The 17451-nt window shown below is 40.4% G+C and overlaps 1 protein-coding gene across 2 annotated transcripts in view; it reads right to left on the reverse strand.

The window, feature by feature from the left end:
- Nucleotides 1-17451, reverse strand: part of PLEKHA6 (pleckstrin homology domain containing A6) — a 180753-nt gene that overhangs the window by 88208 nt on the left and 75094 nt on the right. The window contains exon 1 of one of the 2 annotated variants that reach the window (XM_031937197.1): nucleotides 13440-13757. The exons of the other annotated variant lie outside the window; for it this stretch is intronic. The gene's annotated coding sequence lies outside the window, so the exon portion shown is untranslated. Of the gene's footprint in view, nucleotides 1-13439; nucleotides 13758-17451 lie in introns of those variants that run through there. 2 annotated transcript variants of the gene reach the window in all.

Below are 17451 nucleotides of genomic sequence, written 5' to 3' on the forward strand. Positions count from 1 at the left end.
ACTGGCTTCCTTTAAGACTCAGCTCAAATCCCATCATCTGGAAGAGATCCTTCCTGATCAACCTTGTCCTCCCACCCCTACCCCCACCCCTCAGTACCTTCCCTCTGAAAATACCTTCCATCCACTCTGGATATATCTTGAATATATGTAATTGTTTGCATGTTTTCTACTGCATTAGAATGAGCTCCTTGTGAGCAGGAACAAATGCCTGGAACATAGTAAGCATTTAATTAATGCATGTTGACTGACTGAATATCCTTAAGGAGCTAATAACATAAGGTAGCAATGGGAGACCAAAGAATTTTTTGCCCATCTCTCTAGATTCACCTGGTGTTCTCAAATCAGGGAAAGAAAGGAACTAAGACCATCTAAGTTTTTCCTCTTGGTGATTAATTATCCAGAAATTTGTAGACATTTGGACCTTTTAGCTCTTCCCCATGCTTCCCACGGGTGGGACCAAAATAATAAGAATCTCTTAAAACCCAAGCCCTCTGTTCTGCCAACTATGAACCACTCTGGCCTGAGATTTGGTGCCAAAGGTGATTAAGTGAGGTTGGGGATTGATTCTTTATGGTTTTCATTTGTCCAGGCTTTCCCAGGCCCATCAGCTGAGTCACTAAAGAGATGGCCCTAGATTTGACTGGCACAATTATTAGTAGTCCGATTCGGCTCTGCCCAATAGAGATAGAGGGCATGTGGGTAACTGGGTCCCTCCTCCCACCTCCCAGGATCCATTCCTCAGTCTCTAAAGTTTCTTGAACCATCACCCCTTACACACAGGCAGGCTGGTGTTGACCTTGGTCAAGTGAGGTTTGCTACTGAGAAAGACCACTCTGCAAGGGCTGGACTAGGTAGTATCAGCTCAGGCAGCCAAGCACACCTCTCTCTTTGAAGTTTACTTGAGTGGGGGCAAAGCTGAACCTGGTGGCTCTCAAATGAAAATATTTGGTGCTGGTTAAAAATGAGAGAATGAGAGAGAATCTCTTAGCTATCAAGCACTGACTAGAATAAGAAAGAGGGAGAGGGGAAGAAAGGAGGAGAGAGGTACAGAGAATGAAAAAGAGAGAGGGAGAAAGGGAGAGGGGGGTAAAAGGGGAAGAGAGAGAGAAAAAGAAGGAAAGAGAGGAAGAGAGAGAAAAAGAGAAAAAGAAGATGAGAGAAGGAGAGAGGGGGAAAGAGAGAAAGGGGAGGGAGGAAGGCAAGGAGGGAAGGAGGGAGAAAAGGTCAAAGTATGCTTTCTTCTAGAGAGCACAAGAAGAACTGACATGAATTAGAGGCTTTTTTCCCTAGAAGCAGAGGGAGGAATGATACAACTTCAAGAGGTCTCAATTCTATACCTAAACTTTTGAGATAACTGGTTTGGGGAGTTATAGGAGGTAGATTTAATTCTTGGCTGCTACATAACTGTTTGATCTTGCATAAACTACTTCACTTCTCTCAGTTCCTTCACTATACAAGGGTTCTTCCCTTGCAGTCCATGAACTTTAAAAAAAAAAGTGTTTTGCTAATGCTATTTCAGTATTACTAGTTTCCTTTGTGATCCTATATATTTTATGCATTTGAAAATATTATTCCAAGACAGGATCCATAGGTTTCACCAGACTGCCAAAGGGGATCATGATATAAAAATGGTTAAAAATGGTTTTGTCTTTTCTGGCTCTAACATTCTAAGATTCTATTTATCAGTTAAACAAGAGATAAGAAGGAAATCTGCCTAAGGAAGGTAGTAAAGAGTATTGAATAGTTGTTCTAGTTCGGACACAGCTAGATGATACAGAAGAAAAAGCCTCAGTTCAGGATTCAGAAAAATCTGAATTCAAATCCTACCTCAGACATTGACTGGCTGTATGATCTCAGATAAATCACTTCACTTCTGTCTGCCTCAATTTCCTCATTTGTAAAATGGGCTTAATAAAAGCAATTACTTCCCGGGGTTATGAAGGGAATCAGATAATATTTGTAAATCAATCAGCAAACTGTATAGCACAATATAAATAGTAACTATTATTATTATCAGTTTAGAAGCCAAGAGCCACAAAGAGGATATGTTTGAATGAATAGAATCTTCATAGAAAGCCAAGAACAAGAGCAAAATTCAGCCAGTGACCAGTTTAGGGGAAAACTTGGAGTCTGGAGGGAGGTGGTAATGGAGATGAGGGAGAGAACAGACAAAGCACACTGGTGAGGGAATGAATTTACAAATCCTTGGGGAAAAGCTGGATGAGGGAGGCTAATAGCCGGCACAGCTCTAGGAAGCGCACCCAGGACACAGGACTGGACATACAGCTGAAAAGCTCTTGCCTTCCTTTCTCTGGATTATTCAAAGTCAACATTAGCTCCTTGCTATCTGAGTACTTCACCCAAACCAAGGGGTCCCATCCCCATCTCCAGTTCCCTTTAGGAATACACGCCCTCCCCGTCCCAGTCCTGTGGGTTAGCAGCCCCTCTTAGAGGAGACAGCGTAGCCCCATCTGTTCTCTCTCATTGGCTAAGCAGATGTTTTTTGTTCCTATGACAACAGACCTTCAGCCCAGATCCTTTTTCTGATGGGTAATCTCCTCAGTGGAGGATAAAGCCCTGTCTTGGCCTTTTTCTCTCAGTGTAGTTGGCAGAGGTCTTAGACAGCACTGCCTGGAGCTTTCCTCTCACCCTTCAGGGAATGTCAGGAAAACAGATTCTTTTCAGCACTTTGCCTGCAGATTAGGGTTCAAATCCTGTTTGACCTAGAGATGACCCTACCCCAAATCAGAGGCAAACAGAAGTACCTCCATCACTGCCCAAACAATGGACCAGCATCCATCTCCCCTGTGCACCATTAACAGCATATCACGTGTCCCTGGGAGATTGAATTAACACCTCATTTCCAGACTATCCAGTGAAGAACAGCAGAAATCCCTAATAGGATTTTCTTATGTCAGGCTGTAAATTTTCATCCTTACATGAGGGCTCTCATCCTGCCAAACAGCACTCCTTATTCTGACATGGCTTGGGCTCACCCCAACCACTGGTGCATCCTGACAGGACAGAGAAGGGACAAACCCAAAACCTCAGAAGATGAGGGAGAGAGAGGGAAAATTGGAACAGAAGTAAGTGCAAGGGATAATGTTGTAAAAAATTACCCTGGCATGGGTTCTGTCAATAAAAAGTTATTATAATAATTTAAAAAAAAAAGAAGATGCAAGAAGCCATCTATACCCCAGCCATGCAAGATAGTCGCTATTCTGACAGCTGCTGGATATAACGCTTCTGTCAATGAGCCCAACTTGCCCCACATTATTTCTCAGGCCTCCTGGCCCCATACCAAACCAGCTGAAAGTTTTCTTTTAAACCACAAAGTGGACTGAACTTCAATAGTCCTCCTTCTGGGTCTAGCTTATTGGGATCACAGAAGAAATTTTTTAAAATGTTCCCAACTGAAATGAGAAATCTCTTTCCAGCTTCATAGTTAAGGGAAAGGCCAAGAAACCATTATTATGGGGCAGCTCAAATCCATCTTTCCTAAAAGATTCCTACACCTCCTCCTCACTAACACACTTTGTTTTCTTGTTTTTTAAGTTTTCAATAGTATTTCATTTTCCCAAATACATGTAAAGATAGTTTTCAACATTCATTTTTACAAGCCTTACTAACACATCTTTAAAAAATACTGAGCAAAAAGGTTAAAGCTGGAGAAATCAGATATCTACTCTTCTTTTTTTCTCCCTCAATTTGTATCGATTCCAATGTCCCCCCATCCCAGGGGGCTCTGAGAGCCATGAAGCTTGCAAAGCTAATGATGTCATCAGATCTTTCAAGAAGCTTACCTCATCCCTGGGCTGCAGTAAAAAGTCCCAGGGGAGATGTAACCCTGAACCAGCTTCCCCAGAGGAAGCCCAGTTTGATGAGGATGGTCCAAATCCCTCTCATCATTTGAATGGCTTCTGCTCTTCTGAGCTTGGCTGTATCTAGGTATCTAGGCTATAGTGGTTAGCTGGTGGGAAAGGTTCTGGTACAGACATGCCCTCCAGATTCCATACATGCTTCCCTCCCTTTCCCTTATCCCCCATTCCTTATAGGGCCACTGCCTAGCCTTCCTCACGCTACTCCACATCCCCTCCCCGCCTTTGGTGGGTACCACCTTCATTCCTGGAAGTCACTCCCATTGCTGATCTGATTTCTCATAGGCTTAGGGAAAGACTCCCGGAAAGGAGGAAAGAAGAAATAAGTAAAGATAAAGGAAAGCTGGTGTACCCAAGAATGTGTGGAGATAGGATATTCTGAGGCAAGACCTAAGCATGTCTAGGCTACAAAGGAATGGGATTGGTATGTTTCCTGTGGTCCCAGGTGACTTAAAATATGCAAACTCTGCCCTAGTCATCACTGAAATCAAATGTTTGCAGCTTGTCTTTAGGCATATCTGGGACCTTTTTATGGTGTTACTGACACCTTTTCTTACTGACCCTGGACTGCTAAGGAATACCCATCTTCGCCCTGTCACCTTAACCGAAAGACAGTCTTCCATGCAGGGATCTACCCTCTTCCTGAAAGGTCCATCCAGATGAGGTAGTCCGGTGAACTATTTTTCTCTGGAAGTCTATAGGTGTGGTTCTTTCCTAATGTCAGAGTGACAGCCACAGAGAACTCTGGGGAATTGCTTTGACTAATGGAATCATAGCTCAAACCTTATTTTCCAGATCTTAGAAATGTTGATAATGGCGGCATTGTTGAAATTCCCAGCCATGCCCTTCAAATGCTCTATCTTTATTCAGCAACAACTGTGGTTAAGCAGCCTATTCTATTTCTGATTTTAATTCAGGCAACAGTTCCTCTGTGAAACTGCTCAAAGCAAATGAGACCAAATAAAATGATATCTGTAAAGTGCCCAGAACATCATAGGAACTTAAATAATGCTTGTTCCGTTTCCCCTCCAAAGACATCTATAAACCCTGCCTGGAGGAGCAGAATACCCTTTGAGAAAGAACACTTGATTTGAGGCACACAATTTCAGAAACAGGATAGACTTTAGAAGTCAGAGGAACCACATTGAATCCTAGCTCTGCCACACTGCAAACTCTAACCTCAGCAAGGTCATCTCTATGATCTCAGTCAAGCCATTTTATCTTAGTGAACCTCAGTTACCTCATCTATAATGTGGGGGAATCAGATTAGTTCTAAGGTCCCAGCCCAATCTGAATCCTACAGTCCTATGGAATCCTACATTACCATGTTGGTAATGTGACTTTAAAAACCTTTGCAAACTTTAAAAGAGTTATACATAAATAGTGCATTAATTGCTTTGTTGTTTGTTTTTTGGGGGGAGTGCATAGGGCTGGACCTGCAATTTCATTAGGAAGAAAAAAATCACAGTAAAGATTAAGTACCAGAGTCACACAGCCATAAAGTGTCAAAGATCACGACCAGAACTCAGACCTTACTATCTTAAATGCTGGCTTCTGATCCCCAGTTGCTGCTGTCCCTTTTTATTCTTCCCTGATTCCCCAAGGCGATTTCAGATTTCTTATAAAGCTTTACCCAGATCTTTGAATTTCTCTCATTCTTTTATACTAAAGTCATCTGCATCCACATCTTTTCTCTTTAGATTATATGTTCCTTGAGAACAGAGGCTGTGTTGTATCTGTCTTTGTCTGCTGAGGGCCAAGTACAATGTCCAGTTCCTATCACACAGGAGATAGGAACTGGACCCTGGGATACCATTGCTATGGGGAACTCCCAGAAGAGGGAACTCCTTCTCCCACTGTAGTTTGGCACCTTATTGAATAAATGATTTAAATGCCCCAGCAGAGATTTACCCAACGATGACCCTGCCTGGTACACCCAGGTTCCATCAAGCTCCCACCACTTTTTGTAATCAGGCCATTCATCATTTCTATATCAGGACAACAAGCTTCATGTTTGACACCTCTGCTCTAGACCAAAGACAAACTGTGTGTTACAACTCTATTTTTTGTAGATCATAAAAAAATTGGCAACAATAAAAGGTATCAAATATTCCTACAAAATGTTAATTCTTTATGTAAAAATAAATAAGCACATCCAACTCATTAGTATGCCAAGTACAGTGATATGTATATCAAATAATTATTTTTTTAATTCTTTATGATTTATTATCAATAAGTTTGTATGCCTATTTTATATATCTATAAACTTGGGGTTGCATTAAAATTTCTTGGGTGGGAAGCGGTCACAAATGGAAAGTTTAAGAAGCCCTGATTTAGAACACATCTCTCTTTCTTACCCACAATGATAGGATGTAATACTGGATCACATAAAATTGGGGAAGAGATTAGAATATTTTTAATTTATTCACACAAATAAAATCAGTTATGAATCATTGTCAATACACTTATATCTCGATACCAGACCAAACCCAGGTTGAAACTGACAGGAAGACTGGAAGCCACAGAACATGGGTAAATCCTATCTGGGCATGAGCAGAAATAATAAAAGAGGACTTTGTTTATGTCTTGCTTTTGCCTATAGAGAGCTTGGGCAATTCTAGCTCAGAGTATTGTCTAGAATTTTATTCAGAGGCTGTACTCTGAGTTACTATTCTAGCCCCATCTTTGCCTCTGAGTGCCAATGTAAAAGTAGGTCTTTCACATATGATACAATCCATCCAAACCGACCTAATTTCTATCCTGTATTTTTATTCTTCTGCCTCCCATATCTAAGCCTCTGGCCCATCACACTAGGAATATGGTATAATTAAAACCCAAGTTTCCAGCCAATCCTTGATCATCTCTCCTGAGACTCCCCTAACTGGGAGGGAGAATGCTGACTTACAAAACTGCATGGCAGCAGTGAGAAGAGAAGGAAAAGGAGCAGAATTGACATTCTAGCTTTGAAGAGAAAAAACATTCTTTATTCTTCTTTAGAAAGAAACATAAGTGGTTCCAGATTTTCTTTTAAAACTGTCCTTTTGGAAATGACTCTAGAAAGGAGAAAGACTCTCTTAGAGGCAAGTAGAAGAATCTGGCTCTTCAACATATTTCTGATTCCCACTTGCCTCCCTAAACATTTTGGGGAATTTTCCCTTAAATGAGATTAGGGCCTCTCTCTGGTCTAATTTTACTTAAATCTAAAGAGCTCATTTACTCTGGTGTATTTTCTGTTACATTTTAATCTTATAACTTGATCATTTTCTGTTTGCTATTTGTTTGGATGAATAGGTTTACTCACAATTCATTATTTATGATGGTCTTTTGTGTAACTAGCATTTGATGAAAAAGAGTCAAGTTTGTGGGTATAAGCTCTTCCCTTTAAGTGATAACAACCAGAAAATAGCCCCTAGACAAGCAATATTTAGGTGGGCAGATAGATATCATTTTAGTGTGATGTCCATCTTTCAAAGAACAGACCAGCTAACTATTCTTTAGGTATCTTCAAGGCTGTGAAAGTTGCATTGTAAAGAAATGGGCAAGATTTCAGCAATACCTATCACTGTCTCCCCTTGAGCAGCCTCTCCAACAAACCACATGGACAAACAAATCTGACGTGGACAATGAATATCTTACACATTGAAAAGAAACATCCCCATTTCTGACATCTACTATCTGACTGACCTTGGGTACACCATTTAATTTCTCCAGACAGTTTCCTCATCCATAAACCTTCCCATTACTCCTGTTTCCCTCTACTTGCTGATAAAGTGATCCTTCCTTAAATTCCTCACAGCTCTTCTCCTTTATGTCACCTGTGAACATATTTATGATGCTGGAAGGTCACCAGGATGGGGCTTGTGTCATATCCATCTTTGTATCCTCAGAAGTGGTCACAGGGCTCAACATTCTTTCTTAAGTTTGGATTCATCTTATCATTGATGCAGAGATCCAGATTGTCATCTGCTCTGCAACTTAAACCTTAGGAAGCTGACTGAGTTACTGAGAGGTTGAATAACTTGTCCAGAGTTACATCTTCCATAAGGGTCAGAAGCAGGACCTGAAGCAGGTCTTCATCCGGAGCCCACTTCTCTATCCTCTACACCAATCTGCTTCTTGCCTTACATAAAGCAAGCACTTGATGCTTGCTGAATCAGAAAATAAATAGAAAGGAACAGATTGATCATTATCGTTATCAGAGACATGGGAAGCAAGGGGAATGAGCCTTTATCTAGAATCAGAAAAGCCTCTTGCTAGCTTGTGTGAACTTGAGCAAGCCACTTAAAATGCCTGCCTCAGTTTCCTCATCTGTAAAAAGAGGATAATTATAGTATCCACCTCCAGGGCTGTTGTGAAGACAAAATGATAAATTTTAAAGCACTTTATAAATGACAGCTATTAATATTATTATTATCCTTATCACTGAGAGGGAACATTCTTATTTACAACTGGGAAAATCAAAGCCCAAGGTTTAGTGACCTACCCCAAAATCACACAGGAAATGACTGGTAGACTAAGTACTAGAACCCAGGTCTCCTAATCCTGATACCAGGATTCTTCAACAGCTTCAACCCCTAGTGACTTATTTAAAAATGCCAACTTATTATTTATATACAAGTTCATTCTCCACCCCGTGCAGCTGCCCACATCTACTTTCATAAGGAGCTCCTAAAACAGTAATCAATAGAATCATATTGAAGACACAGGTTCATCTCATGTCCTCTCTCCTTTGGGAGATGGTATCTATAAACTCAACAAAATGCCACCAGGCTCAATTTCTACAAGGAGAATTGTGTGTATATCAGTTTCTTCCTCTCCTTCAAATCTAATTTGCCTACTAAGATTGCCTGGAAACCAGATGGTATTATAATGAGCTGATAGAGGTCATCCCCCGGAGCAGAGCATGAAGAACAAATCCTGAAGAGACAGCAACCATGGATTCATTCTGATTCAGGTGGTCAGTACAACATCAGTGTGGGATGACCTATTCATATCATTGGACCATCCTTTTAGGTTCCAGATTCCAAGGAGACTGTGGTGGCAAAGAAAAACTATATACAGATCTTAGAGTAGGGAAGGAAAATTTAAGCATAGGAAACATTATGCTTAACTCTGTGATTACTTATTATTTAGTTTCACCCTCATTGTTGTTATTCAGACATTTCACTCATGTCTGACTGTTCATGACCCATTTGGGGGTTTTCTTGGCAGAAATAATAAAGTTGTTTGCTATTTCCTTCTCCAGCTCATTTTATAGATGAGGAACTGAAATGACTTGCTCACGGTCACATGGCTAGTAAGTATCTGAGGTCATATTTGAACTCAGGTCTTCCTGATTCCAGATCTAGCAACCTATCCACTATACCATCTAGTTGCCCCATTTGTCTTCAGGATTAATGAGGATTGAAGTTAGGCATAAGGATGAACTTCCCCATCTTAAAAGTTGATTAACAAGAGGGGAAGTGATTGAGATAAGTCATTCTGGATCATTCTTGGAATGTAAACATTCTGATCATCTTGGAAATAGCTCTGCCTGGTAGTAGAAACGCTATTACACAATAACTGTTCTACACCCCTTTCTGACCTAGCTTTGAGAGCCTCACATTTTAAAAATGTAAAGGATATGAGCTAGATCAATTTATATTTGAGAGAAGGTTGAGGAAAAGGTAAAAATCAACAAACATAAGAATTTCTTTGTGGGAGCTGAGGCTAGGGCCTGAATCCTGAATGTTGGACTTCCTGAGCAAAGGCAGATGGTCTTATCAACAATTCACAGACTCTTTGAACAGATGTTATGGAGTGAATCACAGAGTGAGGGCAGCCCAGATTTCAATATGGATTATTGGTCAGGTCCAGGGCATCCTGATAGAGTGGAAAGAGCTCTGGCCAACTTTAGGCAAGTTACAAAGAGACCCAGTTTCTTATATAAAATTTCTAATTTAAAATAGAACTAAATCGCTTCTGCAATCCCTTCTAGCTCTTATCACTGAACTTAAACTTATCTAAACTGAACAAAATGGCGCCCAGAAACAAACTAGAAAAGCTGAAGATGTGACTAGAAAAGCTGAAGATGTGCCATACCATAAGGATAAACAATAAGGTTAGCAGCACAGGTAGGGACTTTAATTTTTCTTTTCTGAGCCCATCACTATTTTCATCTTAAATGAGGTCTAGATAGGTGGGCAATCATGTGGGATAGGGACAAAAATATGATTCAGTAGCAAATTCAGGAATGAATAAATGAGATCCAATCTCTAAAGACAGGAGTGGGAGAGGGGGTAGGAAGAGAAGAGAGATGGTTCTAGTCTATCTTGACTGGTTTCCATCATTATCCTGAATGGGAGTTTCCTAAGTGATATTATCTCTCCATGCCCCCATTGATACATTGCTATTACTCATCTTCATCTTACTTTACTACTGATTCTGAAATAAAATCCTGAGTTCTTGATCATTTATGACAGAAAGACAAAAAGAGAGCCATCATGGTAGAGTACAGAGGCAGTTAAGTGGTATAGTGGATAGAGCTCTGGGCCTGAAGTCAGGACAAGAACAGAGTTCAAATTCAGTTCATTAGTTGTGTGACCTCAGGCTAACCATTTAATCTCTTTGCTTCAGCTTTCTCATCCATATAAAGAGAGTCATAGCAGCATCTACCTTCCAAGGTTGTTTTGAAGATAAAAATAATGATATTTGTAAAGAACTTAGCAAAGAGCCTGGCACATAATAAATACTAGTTAATAATGCTAGTTATTAACTTGGAAAAATTATATGAACTGATTCATAGTGAAGTTCACAGAACCAGAAAACCATTGTACAAATAACATCAATATCATTCACTGAAGAACAGTGAATGACTTAGCTATTAATAATGATCTGATTTCAGAAAGGCCTGGAGAGACTTACATGAACTGATGCTGAATGAAATGAGCAGGACCAGGAGATCATTATATACTTCAACAACAATACTATATGATGACCAGTTCTGATGGATCAGGCCATCCTCAGCAACGAGATCAACCAAATCATTTCTAATGAAGCAGTAATGAACTGAACCAGCTATGCCCAGAAAAAGAACTCTGGGAGATGACTAAAAACCATTACATTGAATTCCCAATCCCTATATTTATGCACACCTGCATTTTTGATTTCCTTCACAAGCTAATTGTACAATATTTCAGAGTCTGATTCTTTTTCTACAGCAAAATAATGTTTTGGTCATGTATACTTATTGTGTATCTAATTTATATTTTAATATATTTAACATCTACTGGTCATCCTGCCATCTAGGGGAGGGGTGGGGGGGGGGTAAGAGGTGAAAAATTGGAACAAGAGGTTTGGCAATTGTTAATGCTGTAAAATTACCCATGTATATATCATGTAAATAAAAGGCTATTAAAAAAAAAATAATGATCTGAGACGATCTCAAAGGACTGATTGCTGAAACACACTATCTACCTTCACAGAAAGATCTGATATTGTTTAAATACAGAATGAAACATGCTATTTTTTACTTTCATTCTTTTTCTTTTATTCAAGTCTTCTTGTACAAAATGGCAAATATGGAAATGTTTTACATAATTGAACATGAAGAACATATATCTGATTGCATACCATCTTGGGCTAAAAGGGAGGGAAAGAAAGAAGGAAGGGATAGAATTTGGAACTCAAAATTTTAAAGAGTTTAGAAACAAAAAAAATAATGCTAATTATTATTTTTATTATTATTGTAAAGAGCAAAGGATTTGGCCTTAAAGGACCTACATTCAAAGTTTGGCTTTGTTACCTATTAGCTCTATAACTTTGGGCAAATTACCTGTTCTTTTTGAGACTGAGTTTCTTTATCTGTAAAACGAGGTGGTTTAACCAGATGAATTCTTCTCAAACAGCCTATAACTCTTAATGTGTAATCAATTCAACATTTATTACTAAATACAAGACCCTATACTATAGTACCCTGGTAGAAAAGAGGATGGAAAAAAAGGAAGATAGGAAGAAAGAGAGAAAGGGAGGGAAAGGAGGAGAGAGGGAAGAAAGGAGAAAGGGAAGGAGGGAGGAAGGAAGGGAGAGGGAAGAAAGAGGGAGAAGAAAGAGGAAAGAGGGAAAGGAAGAAAGGGGAGGGAGGAAGAAAAGAGAAGGAGGAAAGGGAGAGAGGGGAGGGAGGAGAGGCAAGGAAGGGAAGGGGAGGAAGGAAATTTGCTTTCATAGAGCTTACAAGGGTGCTACCCACCTTATAAGGGTGGGTAAGAATGCAATACTTTAATATTTTAACCAAGCTACCTCTTTTTGCTTTCTACAAGATCATACAGCTAAGTGCTTTGAGATCACTGGTTGCCAGGAGTTTGGGACAAATAGGTGGCCTGTATCAGATTTTGGACTCATACTATGCTGCCCAATCTCTTCCCTCCCGTCCTTAGACCATGGTCATCACTTCCAAAAAATGTGCTTTCCAAAAGCTACCTCCAGCTTCTTGCTGAACCCAATCCAAGCCAGCTCACCCACCACCCCTGGTCTTACAGAATGTACAATCCATAAAGCTTGTTCTTTCCCAATGAGATCTCTGCAATTGGGCCGGGACATCCACCCACCCACGGGTACTGGCATTGAATTTAGCAGGATCAATGTACAATATGGCTCACCGGCAAGGTCTCAGACCCTTGCTCCCTGATACTAGGTACCACCTCCACACAGTCCCTGACAGCAACACTCTTAACACAGTCAGACAAACAGCCCTCCCCACCCACTCCCTCTGCCTAAATCAGTCTCTTTTTGGCCTTAGAAAAGGCTGATTTTGCTGCCTCCCTCCCATTAAACTTATGAGCCCCTCATACTTTGTCTCCTAGAATCTCTGTTCCTGCAGGTAATTTGAGGCCAGTCATATATATAAATATTTATATATTAGATTATTAAATGACTATTGACTGACTGACAAATCAACTTCTCTACCCTCCAAAAAATGCTCTATACATAACACTACCAAGCTCACACTCAAGATTCTCCCCCATCAGAAAAAACAAAAACACAAAACACAAAATTAATCTCTTAAGGGCATTTCTAAGTTTCTCACTGAGAGCTAGCAATGTTCTAGTCTAAGGCATTTAACCTCTGGATGCCTAGCTCCAGCATAGGTCACCTGTCTTCAAAGCTTTCTAGTTCATTCTTCCCCCAGCATTTTGGGTCAGCTGGAGTCGAATGAATTAAAAGGTCAGACACTTGCCCCCTAGTGAGTTGGGAGGGAGAAGGAGAAGGAGAGGGAATACAGTAATGAGAAGGGTAAAGAATGGACATAGGGAGGGGTACTGATATCTACTTGGAGAGAAGGAAGTGTCCTAAGAGCAGATAGCTCTCCCTTCTCCTCCTCCCTCACCCTCCACCAGCACTGGGAGAAAGAGAAGGATATAACAATGCATTGATCCCTGCCCCGATTCAATGGGGTAACCTCCACTGCCCCCTCTTTTTTTGCATAACACAAGCCCTCATGTCTTTCTCTGTTCCCTTAAGAAGCTTTTCCCCCAATCATGGGACCAACTTAACTCCCATGGGAACCAAGCACCTGGATTTTACCTTTACATCAGCAGAGTGCCCAGGAGACAACAGGGAGAGATGCTAGTGAGGAAAGGAGCACAGGAGGAAGCAGTGATCCAAATCTGAATAAAATGCTGCTGTGGGGGGAGAGGCCCAGCAGCGTCCATGGAAGGGGAGAAGGCAGGGAAGAACTCAGGAATCCTCAGCTTCACTGTCTCCCAAAGAAGCACTAGGAAAGTGCTCTCTGCCTTCCCCAGCGCCAAGTAACAAAGCAGGGAAAACACTGCCTGATAACTGGGTCTGAAATCTGAAACTGCAGATTGGCTGAGTCCTATATAAACACGCTCACACCCCCAGCTCCGCATGGCTCCCCAGCCTAGCCCAGCCCAAACCCAGCCCCAGCACACTCGCCTCCTCTCTCCCATCCCACCCGCTCCCTTGGTAACATCAGACAGCCCTCTAGCTGTTCTTACAGGAACTCGATGGATTGAAAAGCTTTGAGAGAAACTGCCAAGAGCTCTCCCACCCACTTCCCTTAGCCCCTGACACCTTCTTTTTAGTGGAGAGAACTAAAAGGATGAGGGGGGAACCTCACAAATTAATCTTCTTCAGAACCCCTCTCCTGGATGGTCCTAGGATCCAGCATCAAGTATTTTTAAAGTGAATATTACAATCTCCACTGGAAAGAAACTCCCATTCTAAGGGGATCATGAGATTTTCACATGGAAAGGAGCTTAGAGGCTATATGGCCCAACTCTCTCATTTTATACATGAAGAAACTGTGGTTCAAATAAGTTAACTGAGCCATTTGCCCAAAGACATAGTTAAATTCTAGTTTAGTACTGGAGATGGTATTTGAACCCAGGCCTTCTAATTCCTGGCCGGTGTACTTTCCTTGACTCTATGCTTTCCTGCTCCACTCTCCATCCCTATTCCAAGCAATGGGGCTCAGATTAGTCCTGATCTCAGGAAGATGGCACTAGATAAAACATGCCTCCAAAAATAACTGGCCCTCCCCAGGACTTTAGAGTCCATTGGCAGAGCAGTTGACAATTGGGGATGGGGCTGAAGGAGTCATTTTGAAGTCAGTTCTCAATATGATAGGTTCTGTCTCTTCTTTCTGCATCTAAATATGGGATAATCACAGCTATTCTTCCTCATTTCCCACTCAATGCAGAAAATCAGGGACCGCTAGAGCTAGAGGTTAACAATGGGAATCAGCCATAGGTGGCTGCAATGGAGTGCAGAGAGCCACCACTCTGGAAGTCAGGAGACTTGAATCCAGGTTCTGATCTGACTTGATTTACTGTGGGTTAAGTCACAGCTTCCATGAATTCCTGCTATAAAGAGTGTAGAAACTTGCATTATCTATCCCCATAGGGTTTTTAGAAGGATGGATAGATAAGTAGATAGATACACACACATATAGATATCTATATCTATCTATATATTTGTTGTTCAGACATTTCAATTTTGTCTGATTCTTCATGATCCCCTTTGTGGTTTGTTTAGCAAAGAAACTAAAGTGGTTTGCCATTTGTCTTCCAGTTCATTTTACAGATGAGGAAACTGAGTCAGTCAGAGTTAAGGGATTTGTTCGAGGTCACACACAGCCAGTAAGTGTCTGAAGCAGAATATCAATTCAGGTCTTCCTAACTCCAACTTTCTATTCATTGTTCTATCTATTTATCTATCTATCTATCTGTATATATATAAATACTGTATGAATGTAAACTGTTATTATCTTGTCTAATCCTATCATTTGATAGATAAGGAAATTTAGGGTCAGAGGATGAAATGATTTAGTAGAAGACTCCACTCTAGTTCCCAGGTCAGCTTGCCTCTCAGAGCATTGTTCTTTCCATAATGACTCATGCATTCACTCCTGATCTACATATAGTATCAGTATGTTACTGTGCACTCACATAGTGTAAACAAATGTTTCTGTTCTGTTACCCTACTTACAAAGTCTCAAACTGTAAAGGCTATGAAAATAGGAACTATGTGTCAATCACTTTTCATACACTTGCTATATACACTTCTAAGCTGAAAAGCACTTTTTGCTATAGGTTAAGGTCAATAATTAGCAATATATATTCATAGCTTCAATGATCATGGTTGTGACAAATGAATCCCAAATCTATATGTCCAGATCCACCCTCTTCCCCAAGTCCCAGTCCTGAATCTCTGCTTCTTTAGCCAATTTGCTTTCTCATACATGACAATCAATATCTCCAACTCCACACTTTTTTGCTAATTGTCCTCTGTACCTAGAATGGTATCCTTAGTGTCCTTCAAGACAGCTCAAAACACCACTTTCTACGGGAATCCTTTCTCAGCTTCCCCCTCTCCCTCAGGGATACTAGTGTCTCCTTTTCAAGACTACCTTGAATATACAGTATCTATTGTTGTACATGTTGTGTCCCATTAGACCTTAAACTCCCTAAAGGCAGAAACCATCCTCCTTTCTTTGAATACCCAGTACTTGTTTGGACACATTTGGATGCCAAACTATCACCTGGAAGAGGAGGAGGTTGAGTTGAGTCTTAAGAGAAGGAAAGAATTGTAAAAGTTGGGAAGGAGAGAAATTCAAGCATGAGGACCACAGTTCAAAGGCAAAAGATGGAATGTCCCATGAGTTCAGATGCTTGGGGTTACAAATACAAGTATGAAAAAATCCCTCCTTATGAATAGGCCAGCGTGTGGAGGGAATGGAAAAAGAATGGAAAGTTACAAAGTATTTTAGCCAAATGAAGAATTTTATGTTTGATCCTGGAGGTAATAGGGAGCCACTTGACTCTACTGAGCAAGAGTATAACATCGTCAGACCTATGCTTTAGGAAAATGTCTTTAGCAGCTGTGTAAATGATGGATTGGAAGAGAAAGATTCTTGAGGAAGAACTTGAGCCTGCTCATGAGAGTAATTGTTCAATTTTCAGTACAAGTATTTATAGCTTGGAAATCAGCAAACACTACTAATCAGGGTTTGATTTATTGTTTTGTTGATTATCAAGATATAAAATGAAAGAGAAAATGTGAATAATGTAGGTGAAACTTAAAAGTTTGTCATGTGTGTACTTTTTTTTCTAAAGGGTTGGTTGCTAAATATTTACCAACTGAACTTTAGACAGATAGTGTAATAACAAAGTTATTGCAATAATCCGAAAAAATGATGAGGGTCTAAATGGCCTATTATGTACCAGACCCATTCTAGGTGCTGGGGTCCCAAAGACAAAAGCGAAAATAATCCTGAATACAATGTAAGGAGTTTACATAAGATTGGAATGACATATATAGATGAAATCCTAGATCCTTGAGGTACTGAATCATAATAAAGAAAATTTATGATATTTCTCCCCTCCAAAACATTCAAAGGGTTTTAAAAGATATGGAATCACTGGATCCTCAGACTGGGAAGGCTCCTAAGAGGTCATTTTGTCCATTCCCCGTCTCTAAGCATGCCTGCCTTCCATCTATCTTATAAAAAGAACACACAGTCATTTTGTTAAAATCTATAGAAAAGACCCCAACCTTTCCTCAGTAATGTGTGCCAGGATGTTAAGTCTAATTCATCCAAATGTTTATTGTAAATCTCTCTGGTTGAAGATAAAAGTAGTTTCTCTCACTTTATCCTATCAATTTGCCTTAGTGACAGGAGCTGCTGGTCACTGTGCCTTAGTCAGTACATAATCTTTGCTAATTTGTCAGTCTACTACATTGATAACCTTGGCTTTGTCCTCATTTCTTCACTTTCCCTCACCCCTCTTATTTAATCAGCTGCCAAATCTTACTGTTTCTTCATCCATAGCATCTCTCACATCTGATCCCTTCTCTCCATTCACAGAGTTACCATCTCAGTACAGGTGCTCATCAGTTCTCACCTGGACTAGCTTCCTAATGAATCTCTTTGCCTCACATCTCATCCTACTTCAATCCATTATTTGCACTATTTCCAAAATTATCTTTAAGCAAGAATAGGACCATGTCCCTTACCTACTCGATAAACACTCATAGTTCCCTATTGTCTCTAGAAGACAATATTAAATATTTG

Source organism: Sarcophilus harrisii, chromosome 4 (genome assembly GCF_902635505.1).
Source record: "Sarcophilus harrisii chromosome 4, mSarHar1.11, whole genome shotgun sequence".
NCBI lineage: Eukaryota > Metazoa > Chordata > Mammalia > Dasyuromorphia > Dasyuridae > Sarcophilus > Sarcophilus harrisii.